Here is a 14,115-nt window from a genome sequence, read left to right as displayed (position 1 = left end):
CCACCAAGGTGGCAGGAAATTTGCCCTCCTGAGAATCCATTGCCCCAATATAATATGCCGGAGAATAAAGGGTTAACTGCCCCTTTAACAAGCGCGGCGAGCGCAGCCCACCGCACCTCACACAAGCACAATGAGACCCCCACAGGGACAATAAACTGAACACAGGCAATGGATATAGGAAGAACAGAAGGATAAAACCTGAGGAGATCCCTGCCGCTGCTGCTGCCTCGATCGGTGCACCCAGGAGAAGAGGAAGTGATGAAACCAGGGCGCTCTATTAAAGCCTATGTGAAGGCTACAAGAAAATGGCCGCCTACATGTAGAACATGTGGCCGGAGCGAGCGCAGGCAAAATGGCGCCGTTTGGCGCCGAAACCGCCGCTCCTACAATACAGTTATGCAGATAACACTATCCATGCAAAAAAACATGGCAGATCGCCGCATCATGCCCCAACATGACAGAAAATATGCCCCACAGCACACAGCTCTGCACACTGAACACAGGCTGACACAGACAGTGTCACACAGCTCCCCCCCCCCCCTTGCAGCCCACAGCAGAGTGATAGGGAGACAAAACAGTGTGAACAGAGGCAGGTTACACAGTCCCAGACTGACACCCCCCCCCCCCCCCCGATATACAGGTCCCCACATAGATACACTTACCTCTCAATGACGTGGGGGACCCGCACAGGCGAACAAGCCGCTGCACATGAGGCAGGGAGAGTCGCATTCAGGACGCACAAAACGGGGGTTAAGAAACCGCACAGCGTCCAGTGAGGTAGCCACCTCACCAATCATCCCTGCACCGAACAGGGATGGGTCGTTCACTGCGCCAGGAGCGTTACCTGGCTGAACGCTCGATGGCAGGCTGGGAAGCCACTGACCCACGACCTGCGACCAGGGGGATCAGCCCGAGACCCAGCCCGCATAATCCTCTTCATTAGAAGAACTAACTAATGCTGACAAAAAGAACAGCTAAGTAAAGAGAGAGAAAAAAACTCAAACAAAAATCAAAAAATAAGAACAGAGGCTGGGGCAAAAAGCCCCAGCACAGAGAGAACCAGCTACTCCTGACAAGCTAGACACTGAAACTGAGATATGGTTGCAGGAAGTAGGAGGGTATTGACTGAGGGGACCACCCCTTGAGGGTGGGATATGTTAAAAGCTTTAATGTTAACATATTCTGTTGCCTAGCTACTCCTTCGGAGCAAAGTCTAATACCCATTGTGACGAATATGAAGAGGCGGCGACTGTCGGAGGACGTAAGAGAAATTTAGTTTAGCGCACCAACCATTTTTTTAATTTTACACTTAGGCACATTTTCTTGGTAGCAGCTTTACTCCGTTTTTATCAGCGCACCCTTTACTTTAATATAGATTGTCTAGGTAACCCAGGACCGATATCCCCCTTTGTGAAAACCCGAGGAGCAGAGGTGAGACCAAAGGGCAACGCTACAAACTGATAGTAATCTTCTCTCACGGCAAAACAGAGAAACTGTTGGTGTCCTGCACAGATTGGGATGTGAAGGTAGGCATCTTTGATGTCTATGGAGGCCAGGAAATCCCCCTGGCGTAGGGAGGCCACCACTGTGCGAACCAATTCCATCTTGAATTTTTGAACTCACACAAAGCAATTTAGTGCTTTCAGGTCCAGAATGGACGCACCTTGCCTTCCTTCCTGGGAACTGTGACCAGGTTTGAATAAAAGCCTTGAAAACGTTCCGCACGCGGAACCGGAACTATAACTCCCTGTTGTACCAGGTCCTGAACTGCCCCATAGAGCGCCAACAAGCGATCCAGTGACAGTCGCACATTGAAAGGGAAAAACCTTACCGGAGGAACGGATCGAAACCCGATCTTGTAACTGGACCGCCGTATGACCTATTGAACCCATTTGTCTGGTATCTGGACTAGCCACAGGTCCGGGAACCACCAAAGAAGTCCCCCCACCTCGGGTGAGGGCGCACCTTCAGGCCGAGGAGATGTTGTCTGCAGGTCTGGAGAAACCGGACTTTTGTTTGCCAGACCAGTATCGCTTGGAAGCGCCCAAGGGCGTCTTGAAGGGCTTTACCTTATCGACTGACCCTGAGGGATGAAAATTTTTTTTGTGAGCTGAAAAGGAGAGACCCCGTCTGTGACCAAATCTTTACCCTTGTTAGCCTGTGGAAGAAAGGTACTCTGCCCCCCTGTGAGATTCCCTAATGTCATCTAGGGTAGCACGAAACAAGCCATCTCCTTGAAAAGGTAGATCAGTCAAGGCCTTCTTAGAAGTCTGATCCGCAGCCCAGCACTTCAGCCAAAGTATACGGCGGAGAACCACTGCCGAAACCGACAGTCGGCCCAATATGGGAGCAGTGTCTAGCGCAGCATCGCAAACAAATTGCAGCCCCTGCACCAGCTGGTCCAACAGCTCCTCAAAGGCAGGAGGGACTAGTTTCCCCTCCAGGTCACGGCGTAGTAACTTTGCCCATTCAGTCAACGTCTGCGTGACAAGGGAAACCGTGAACAGTGGTCTTAGTGCAGTCCCCGCCAGGGAGTACATATTGCGGGCCACAGCCTCCGCCTTCCTATCCTCTGGGTCCTTAAAGGAAGTGGAATCCTCCACTGAAATAATGGTAGCCTTATTCAGTCTTGAGACAGGCAGATCCAACAAAGGTGGCACAGTCCACTTGTTTACCAGAGGCTCCTCAAAAGGGTAGCGTCTAGCAATCCGCTTAGGCACCCCAGGGGAACGTTTTGGATGGTCCCATTCTTTTTTGAGCATGTTGGCAAAATACGCGGGAAAGGGAAAAACCTTTGCTGCTCTGGATGGCTTGTGAGTACCAAACGTAACCTGCGCCCCAGTCGCAGCCGCGTCCTCCAATTTTAGGGTCTAACGCACAGAAACAACCAGTGCGTCCACCAGCGCATTATCTTGCACGGCCATGGAGGTAGAAAGGTCATCCTCACTATCAGAGGAGACGGGGCACGAGGTAGTAGACCTGGCAGGGAGACCCGCGTCTGCAGTGGCTGAGTCAGACTCAGAACCTGAGACATTAGATGAGGCAGGGGTAGACGGAGGGTGTTTCTTAGCACCTGGCCCTTTAAAGACCACCTCCACCCGGGACACAAACACTTCCAGGACCGCTATCAGAGGAGACGGGGCACGAGGTAGTAGACCCGGCAGGGAGACCCGCGTCTGCAGTGGCTGAGTCAGACTCAGAACCTGAGACATTAGATGAGGCAGGGGTAGACGGAGGGTGTTTCTTAGCACTTCGCCCTTTAAAGACCACCTCCACCCGGGACACAAACACTTCCAGGACCGCCAAAATTGCAATGGTAGATAGCTGGGATCCGGAGGGCCCTGCGGCCTCCCCGAGGGGATCAGGCGAAGACACATGAGGTGTAGGGTCCATGTTGCACCATGGGAACCTGTCATCAAAAGCTGAAAAAATTATTTTTTTTGCAAAAAAATGTCCCACTGCGCTACAGCGTCCCCGAAGGTCAGGAAGCAGAAGAATCCACCGCAAAATGGCCGTGCCGAGTACCAAGATGGCCGCTGATCTACTCAGCACATGTGGCTACAAGAAAATGGCGACCCCACGTAGCCTGCAGAGCAGCCTGGGACCCTCATGGGGACCCCCCAGCAGGATCGATCAGCAAGTGGGCCCTGAAGGTACAGACCAAGACCCCCCCGCAGGATTGTTCGTCCGGCAGCGCACCCCCGCCCCCTGGAAACACGGTCCCAGCCCCCGAGAGAAGGCCCAACAGCCCCAAGCTAGGCAGGTAGAAGAAAGGGTGTGTGACAGGACGGAGGGGAATTCAGGATTGTGAGAGTCTGACCATCCCAGGGAGGGGCCTGCATCCACCCCAAAATCCACCAGGGGAAGAGGGGGGAACATTTACTGACCATACCAGGAACACGGGCGGGCGCCATCTACTGACAGGACGCCTCTCCACCGAAGTTGAGGGGGCTGTTGGCCAAATAGGAATGCTGCGACTCGGGCCTAGACCCGGCTGTATGTGACCTGGCGAGATGTTTAACTCGCGGGGCCAGTCCCCATCCAGTGGGACTATGTCACGGCCGATCCAGCACGGAGCTAAGGCCTGCGCGTGCTCATTGGCCGGGTGGGGTGACCACTGGTTTTATACATCCAGCCTGTCGCACAGATCCAGCATAGTTGCTTGTAGAATTGAAAGGAAAAAATCCAGAGAAAAGCTAGCTAAAAAATTATCTATACAAAAAAACTTTTTTTCAGGACCAGAGATCTCAACAAGGAACTAGATCCTTACTCCTGACTAGGCAGATTAAAACTGACATCCTATGCAGGAAGAGAGAGGGTATACCCCCTGGGGCTGCCCATAGGCGTAGCCAGAACTTTTTTTTCTGCCTAGTGTCCTACTCCTGTAGAGGGAAGTATAACCTACTGATATGGTTTAGAGACTGCGTCCGTCAATGAACGATGGAGAAAAAAAGTTGAGAAAAAGAAAAAAAAGCGTAGAGTATTGTATACTTGGTGTATATTTTTATTATACTAGTGATCATTGGGAGAGTCAGTGGGGAACAGCTCCATTACACTAGTGGCCAGAAGACTGCCACCTTACAGAAAGCCAAAAGATCATTGGTGTCACCTGAGAGCCAGAAATTGCTAATTGCTCAAGAAAGCCCTAACAACCTCAGGAAAGGCTGCTCTAGTTAATAAAAAGCAAGGCACTGATCAGTCTTCTGACTTTGGCACTGTGCCCCAACCCAATTCGCCCACTATCAAAATCCATACAAAATTAGTGAGCACTGACGTACTCTGGTTGTGTGATAACAAAAGGGAGTGGGTGAGGCATAGCTCCCATCTTGAAGCTCACATTGAGGCTTCCGTTTCACTTTTGGCTCAGAATTAAGAGGTGGCACAGTTAGAAAAGTTTCACTCCGTCAAGCTCCAATTGCAGCATCGCCACAATTTCATTCCTCCGTCCCATATGTGCTTAAACAGGCCCAGTTCTGAAAGTTCACCCGTGTAAAGAAAGCTATCTCTCAACAGATTACCGCTGGGCTTATTTAAAATAATGCAGAGCAGTGATGAACAAAGTGTTGTAATTGAAAGCTTTAGATTTTAGTTTACAGGGAAGCTGAAAAAACTAAGGCTATGGTTTAGGGCATATATAGAACGTTGTTTTTTGCCATGTTAAATAAGCTTGTCTGATTAAAATGCATCATCTATACACTTATTTAATTTGCAGGCTTCCGCTTCCCAAGGTTCATAATCTCTAGTGGCATACACCTAAGATGCCCCGTCTCCCCCTCTTCTGTTTGCTCTGGTGCTTGAGCTCTTAGCATGCTTTCCAAAGCAACTCAAACAACTCAAGAGGCGAAAGCCTCGTACACACTACTAGTTTTTTTTTTTTTTTCAACCCAGCTTAGGTCAGAGCCACTGTACTAACTATGTGATTTTAGTACAGTGATCTCCCCTGCTGTTCTATTGTGTTCGGACAGGGGAACGGCCCTCCTGGCAGAACACTCCGGTCAGCACTCGCTATTCGCTGAGAACGCTGATTGGGAGTTGATCAGCAGACCTTTTTCAGTCACGCCCCCTTCGACAGAAGTGGGGTGAAAGGTCGGCTTCTGTCAGACCGGCTGCAGTAGACACCGGTCGAATGTCGGCTGGTTTCTATTGAAGCGGACAATGCCGCCTATCAAAATCCACAAATATTACACTATAGCCTCTCCGCTTTGCTGGAGGTGTAATGCAGATAACGGTTCATTGCTGCACATTTGGTGGGATTGCCCGCTAACACAACCCTTCTGGAGAGAAGTACATTGCCTTACTACAAGTATCACGTCATACAACCGCACACAATATCTTCTTCACCACACTTCACTCCCCCAGTCGGCATACGAGAAGGATCATATTGATCCTCCACCTAAGTAACGTGGCCAAAATGTCTATCCCGGCACACTGGAAAGATAAAACCTCACCAACAATAACTGAATGGATGCAACGTGTCAGAAAATGCAGAAATGGAAGATTTATTACACTAGGCCCACGAACCCCCCACCAATCTCTATAAAACTTGGGCACGCTGGTTGAATTTTACAGAATTAGCAGAATATTCCAGGCTAATAAGTGTTTAAAACTAGAATAACTGACTGGAGCTTGACCCACGAGACCAGAACGGTACAAGAGAGCTTGATATGTCCTGAGCTACGGTTTAGTCTGAGCTATCATAACTCTTTATCCCCATTCCAGATGGACACAGTACATTGAAGTACTTACACTTGTTATTTTTACACACTTAATGTCAAGGAGTCTAAGTTTTGACCACCAGACCAACATTGCCTATACCCACCCCTCCCCGTTTTTATTTTCCCCTCTCGTCTCTTCCTTTCCCCCCATCTCGTCCTTCCGTCTCCCCTCCAATCTAGAGGAATTTTTGTCTTGCTTCACCCTCAGTACTAGGCTTAGTCTAGGAGTATCGACACTATTCAAATCTTGATATACCCAAGACACTTGTTGAAACACCCTTATTTGTCTCAATCACCCCAAATTATATTCTCTATTTTAGCCGTTGTATTTTTTTTTCTTTGTTTTACCAATAACTACTGTTGATACTTTTCAAATATATATAGGGTTGTTTCATTATTAAGCATGGATTTTGTACACTTTCAACACCATCCTTTGGAAAAATGAGAGAAAGAGCCATGCCCGAGGGTGAGGATTGATTATGCCCTCACCCGTAAAACAGTTTGCTCCCAACAGGGGTGTCGGGATGGTCCAGTAGCATATCCGATGTTGCTGATACGATATGGTTCTACAGACAAGCAACTACATTACAGTTTTACCTTTACTGCATCTTTAATATCTGCAATGACTATGTTTATTCGCACTTATATGTAACTATCCCTTTATGAACAGAAAATGGACAGAATCCTATTTGAATGTTTGTAAGACTGTAATTCTTATTTTTCTGAAAATCTTCAATAAAATGCTAAAAAAAAAAAAAAAAAATTCTTCCAGGTCATGCAAAGTCTTTGGTCGTCTTGCATGAACTGCACGTTTGAGATTTCCCCAGAGTGGCTCAATGATATGAATCTCAGGAGACTGTGATGGCCACTCCAGAATCTTTTTTTTTTTCTGCTGTAAGCACTGGAGGGCCAACTTGGCCTTGTGCCTAGGGTCATTGTTGTGCTGGAAAGTCCAGGAGCATCGCATGCGCAGCTTTCGTGAAGAATGCAAATTGTCCGCCAGTAATTTCTGAGAACATGCTGCATGCATCTTGCCATCAAGACTCCCCATGACTTTAGAGCTCACACCCCCTCAAAACATCAGTGAGCCACCACCATACTTCACAGTGGCAATGGTATTCTTTTCCTAAAGGTTGTGAACATAATGCTCTATTTTGGGCTCATCACACCAGATTACAGTGTGCCAGAAGCTGTGAGGTATGTCAAGGTGTTATTAAGCATATTGTAACTGGGCCTGCTTTTGGGGCATTGGTGCTGTAAATGTTTCTTTCTGGCAACTCAACCATGCAGCCCATTGTTGTTCAAGTATCATCATATTATGCTTCTTGAAATAGCCACACTGCTTTTTTTCAGAGCAGCCTGTATTTCCCCTGAGGTTACCTGTGGATTTTTTCTTTGTATCCCTGAACAATTCTTCTGGAAGTTGTGGCTGCAACCTCTCTTGGTCTACCTGACCTTGGCTTAATATCAAAAGCTCACCGATTGTTCCACTTAAAAATTGATTGAACAGTACTGATTGGCATATTCAAGGCTTTGGATATCTTTTTATATCTTTTCCAGCTTTATAAAATTCCATTACCTTGTTTTGCAGGTCTTTTGACAGTTCTTTTCTACTCCCCCTGGCTTAGTATCTAGCCTACTCAGTGCATCCACATGAGAGCTCACAAACTAATTGGCTATTTATACATAGACACTAATTCCAATTTAAGAAGCCACAGATAGGGGAAATTAACCTTTAACCACTTAAGCCCCGGAAGATTTTACCCTCTTCCTGACCAGGCCCTATTTTGCAATTCGGCACTGTGTCACTTTAACGGACAATTGCGCGGATGTGCGACGCTGTACCTAAACAAATTTTTTTTCCTACAAACAGAGCTTTCTTTTGGTGGTATTTGATCACCTGTGCGATTTTTTGATCATGCGCTATAAACAAACAAAGAGCGACAATTTTGCAAAAATAACAATATTTTTCACATTTTTTATATGAAATTCCCAAAAAAAAAAGTAAAAATCTCAATTTTTTAACATTTTTGGCCAATGTGTTTTCTGCTACATATGTTTGGTAAAAAAAAAAAAAAAATCACAATAAGCGTATTTTGATTGGTTTGCGCAAAAGTTATTGCGTTTACTAACTAAGGGAAAGATTTTTGTATTTTTTTTTTTTTTTTAACGAGTAATGGCAGCGATCTGCAATTTTTTTTTGCGGGACTGCAACATTGGGGCGGACAGATCAGACCCTTGACTTACATTTTTGACACTTTTGGGGTTACCAGTGACATTACTACAGTAATCAGTGCTATACATATGACACTGGCAGGGAAGGGGTTAACTTTATTGGGGAAGGAGGGGTTAAGTGTGTCCCTAGGGGCGTGTTTCTAACTGTGCAGGGATGTGGCTTTACATGTAACAGCACAGATCAACAGTCCTACATAGCAGGACCTTATGATCTGTGCTGTTACACAGGGGAGAATGACAGGCGGCTTTGTTTACATTAGCCGCCTGCCTTTCTCCCTTCACAGCGGACGATCGCGAGTGACCGGCGGACATCGGGTCCGCCGGTCACACGCACGGAGGTGTCTGTGAACGAGCCGGGGCGGGAGCACGCAGCCGGGGCGCGCACTCGCCCCCTATTGGCTTACAGGCTAGTGACGTACCCATACCTCACTTTGCCTGGCCGGGGCTGACCGCCGCAGTATATGTACTTGCGGCAGTAGGCAACCGCTTAATTGCCATTTTAACCCATGTGTGTCACTTTGTGGGTCTGTACTAAGGCTAACATTCCAGGGTATGGAGCCATTTGGGTGATTTCTGTCATATAATTAAAAAATGAGCCACATTACTATGTGATAATATATGGCTTCGTATGATCCCTATCCCTAAATAAAAGTTTTTTTTTTTTTTGGCATGATCGGTAATATTTACAATATCAATAGCAAAATGTCAGGATTTCTGCCAGGATATACAAACTTTTGAGCACAGCTGTATCTCTGTACCTCATATCTCTATCATGTTGTGGCCCAGATAGCTCATCTGCGTTCCTGCAACACTAGGGGCTCCTCTTTGGGCAAGCGTGGAAGCAGCATTCTATTGCTATTGACACCTTGTTATGGATCCTGTCTTCTCAACAAAAACAAACAATCCCATTCAGGTCCGGTTCACACTGATGCGATGCGGGAAGGCTGCGAACTCGCAGCCTGTTCCCGCATCGCACACGCACCCCCGGCAGTTCACACTGCCATATGCGATACGCTGGGGGTGTCAATGTAATCTTAACGACACCCCCAGTTTGATCGCATATTGCAGTGCGATCGTGCAGCTCGCACAGGATCGGATCGCACAAGTGTGAACCGCTGTGCGATCCGATCCTGATGCGGCTAGAAAAAAGGGTCCTGTGCGTGTTTGGTGCGGCTGCGGTGCGAATTTAGCCATACAAACTGTATGGCTAAACTCGCACCGCACAGCCGATCGCATGTAATGTCGGAGCAGTGCGCTCCGACATTACATGCGAACCCCGCACACGCACAAGTGTGAACCGGGGCTTAGTGTTCTTCAAAAATGTGGGATGCAGCCAAAATATTCAGACTATCCTTCCCCACACCTTCCTTTAGTGACCAATGTATACAATCCTGACCTTTCCTCAGGATTTACCAAGCCACATTTCATACAACTTTGGAAAACCTGTGGCCTGCAGTGAAAACAGGATTGCCCTTGAACACCCTACAAAAACACCTTTTTCCCATAATCAACCAGTACTTGCAAATAAAAAGCTAGGCCCACCTTAACAACCCCAACTAATGTCCCAGGGACTAGCAAAACTGGTTCATGTTTGAGACTTCCCTGAAATTAGACACTACTGGGTTGACGTTTACCAACTGATGGGAAAAGTATCCAAAAGAATCCATAGGAGGCCCTGCTAAATCTAAAACCCTTTAAATTGGGTGCCCTAGCTCCCAATTTAAACTTGTAACTTTTGTCTTTATGACTGCTAAGCAAACTTAGCAAAAGCAAGAGAATTGGCTATGTCAACTAGGGATGCACCACTACCAGTGTTAGCGCTGATACCAATACAGAGTATCTTCACAAGTATTCATACTTGTGAAAATGCTCCCAAAACCAATACTTTGCAGTGCAATTTCCTCTCATACATAATGAAAGGCGCAAATCACACTGCAAAGAATTGCAAGGTATTTGAACAAGAACGCAGATAGATTTCTATTCAAATCGCATGTAGTTTCCCACACGTCTCCTGTGTTAAACCAGGCATGTCAGTGATTTTGAGCTGGAGTTCATACAGTAGCGGTGCAGGAAACATCCCTGCATGACGGGCTCCACCAGGCTCCAGCTTCAGATCCAACTGTGAACATCTGCAGTTGCGGCTTGGGCTCCTCCTGCCTCTCCCATAGGTTTGTTCTGTGCATCTATACCTGACAGTATGGACTACAGGAATTCTAAATGGTCAGCAGTCATATGGATGACACCGCCCAATCAGAAGCCATTTAGCACGTACTGTCAGCACTCTCAGGAGTAGAGAAAAAGCCACAGGGATTTAAAATGCTTGGACCAGTGAAGCGGCTTTTCAGCAATCTGGTACAGTGGGACTGGGGTACAGTGTATCGTTGGAACCACTGGAGGCTGGGGGGAGAGCGCCGCTTGAGATGGGTGGAACAATGCTATGGGAGAGGAAGGAGGAACCCAAGCCAGTCATGCAGGGAGGTTTCCCACACAGCTCCTATGTCAACTCAGGATCTAAATCATTATGAAAAACCTAGGTTCACACAGGAGCAGTGCACTGCGGAAAACCACATGCGATACGTACAGGAATTGCACTGCATTTCTGTTCAAAAGCATGCAATTCTTTGCAGTGTGATTTGCGCCCAATAATTTTGTATGGATGCAAATCGCACTGCAAAGTATTGGTTTAGGATATAGGCGTGTACTTGACCGAAAGTATTGGTTCTCAAACACGCCAATAAATAAAAAAAAAGGTATCAGCGCATCCCTAATGTCAACAGTACAACAGGTTAAGTGGAAGATGGTACTTGATAAATTACTCTATGCAATAAAAACAACTGATTACTGTACATGATACTTTATTTGCACTAACATTCACATTTTCAGACTTTCGGGGTGTACGCCTTTCTTCCAAGGTCTAGAAGAACTGCTTGGACCTTAGACGAAGGGGTGTACCTCGAAAGCTTGTCTTAAAATTTTGATTGATCGTGCAAATACAAAAAAGGTATCTGACAGTACACAACTGTTTTTGTTGCAAGCGCACCAATACAGCTCTCACTGCCATAAACATAACTATGGACAGATTCCAAAGGGTGCGGACATCATTACAAACACATTACATGCCTCCAGACTTTAACCAAACCTATTTCACCATTTAGGGACTTTTAGCCTAGGTTCACATTGTGAACTGCATGCGAATTGCACAGGAATCACACCCCATTCCTGTGCAAATCACATGCAATTCTGTGCAGTGTGATTTAAGCCATTACATTTTGGATGGCTCAAGTTACACTGCATCCATATCAAAGGGGTGCAGAATTTTTTTTTTTTTGTTTCGCACAGGAACCGGATTGCAGGGGTTTATACTCATGCAATGCGGTTCAGGCAAATGCATGACGTTTGCGACTCGCTTTGGGGGTGTAGTTTACTTTCCATTGACGACTGCAGCAGATCGCAAAACACAGTGAGATTGCCATGGGGTGCAGAAAAACGCACAGGAATCCCGTTTCCAACATGGCATCAGTGTGAACTAGGGCTCACAGCCTTTGATTTACAGGACTATACCACCTGGGCTGCCCCCAACCCCCTGCTATTGTGTTTCTTCCATCTCCCCACCCCATCCCCTTGCATTTCCCTCCTCTCCTTTTTATACCTGTCTTTTCTTCCCCTTGTGTCCTTTTACCTTTCTTGTATGTTCTTTCTTTGGTCATCCGTCTCCATCAGATTCTATGTAGGCACCAATGACCCTTTAAACTGAGCGAAGGTATATGAATACAATAAAAAAAAAAAAAAAAAAGCACTATACTCTATACCAGTGTTTCTCAACCTTGTTTCAGTCAAGGCACCCTTTAAAATTGTGCACATCTCGAGGCATCCCATTCTAAAGATTATGGAAATCTAAACTAAACATAATCCAGCAACATCCATACTTGCAGGACACTCAACATTAGTGATTTATTCTTCTAAAACTACACCTTCGCACACTGTTATGGACTAGTATTCCAACTTTTCCCTTCTCTCTCAGTTTCTTGCCCTCACTCAGCTAATGTGACCCCAGTGCTGATGGAGAGGGGCAGGGGTGGGTCAAACAAGGAAGCTGTACAGGCGCCCAATGTCCTCCTTACCAACCAATGAGATCATTGGTTGATAGGGTGCCGACGGCAAGAAAGTTGTAATAGTGCACAACGAAAACCTGTGGCTTTGGGTAACTAAAAGGCAGACTTCATATCAATCTGCTGGCTTGCATACAATTTTTTGGGCAATTTTGAGGCATTTCGGCAAGGCACCCCTGAAGAAACATGAAGGCACCCTGGTTAAAAAAGGCTGTCCTATACCACTTAAAGCACTGCTCAAGGTGCTCTGGTAGATCAGGTGTCTCAGAAATATAAGGTTGCAGGCAGTCTTATGCGTAATCCAGAAAGCAGGGAAGCATGAGGTGATGAGAGATACCCCAAACCACTTCGCTAAACAGGTGAAAAGAGATGTGAAGGGTGTGAATGGCCTCAGCCTTGAGCTCATCCTGAGCTTGGTCTCCGAGGCATTTCGCCCCACCCATCAGGGCTTAAATCATAGAGATCTCTATGATTAAGCTCCGATTGGCAGGGCAAAATGAAGCAGAGACGGGGCTCAGGAGGAGCTCAAGGCTGAGGCTGTTGACATCTTTTTACTCGTTGGGCTTGTGGTGTGCGGCATCTCTCATTCCTATATTCAATAAAAATCTACTTTAACAGGAAACTGATCTGATCGCAATTGTGAGAAAAGCAGACATGCTACAGAAAATTATAGTTTATAACTCCAATTTATATACATATTCAGAATGAAGGACATATACAGACATATTTATATACTAAAGTGAAAAAAAAAACATGCTAGTCAAAAGGTATTCCTACCCGTTTAATAATAAAAAAAAAAAAATACACAACTATAACTTTGAAACAAAAAAGGCAATTAAAAGTGAATCCAAAAGCAATCGTTGAGGAACTGAAAAAAAAAAAAGAAAAAAAAAAGTTTTCACAACAGGCCATCAACTGCACAAAGCTTAGGCAGGAAGTTTGTAAGAAAAGTCTGTTCACTAGAAGCCAAAGTTCCAGCACCCAAGGAAATTCATGCTCTTGATGAACCGATAGACCATAGCAACAGGCTTAATGGGTCAACACAGGAAGATAGCTGCTTGACTAGCAGTGGCCACAATAAAATAAAAAACAAAATAATAAGACATACTGCTGTATGAGAATGGAGGTTTGACCTGTGCATACTGTATATATACAGTGAATCTCTAAAAGGATCTATATGGGGAGCTTTATTATCCTCCATAGGCTCAATAGTTAGAGAAAGCTAACCAAGGCCTGTAAATGTCATTTATACTCTTTAAAATACATCCAATATTTCTCTAGAGGCTGAAGATGGAGTGATGTTATTTCAAATAAAAATAATGGCTCGGTGAGGTCAGGACGGCAATGCATACAAGTATAAACACACTCCACTCTTCTGTTGGAAAATATCATATTCAAAGGACAGAAACTATATAGAACTAAATTTTCTTCCAGGGCTAGGGTGTCTTAAAGATTTGGATTTTATATTTACTGAGCAACTCAAATGCATGGCTTTACCTTCACATTATATGGTGGAGGGCTTAAATAAAGCTTGATCTCTTAAAATGGCCCTATAA

The sequence above is a fragment of the Pelophylax lessonae genome (genome assembly GCF_965119305.1).
Source record: "Pelophylax lessonae genome assembly, chromosome: 2".
NCBI lineage: Eukaryota > Metazoa > Chordata > Amphibia > Anura > Ranidae > Pelophylax > Pelophylax lessonae.
This window is presented reverse-complemented; position numbering follows the sequence as displayed.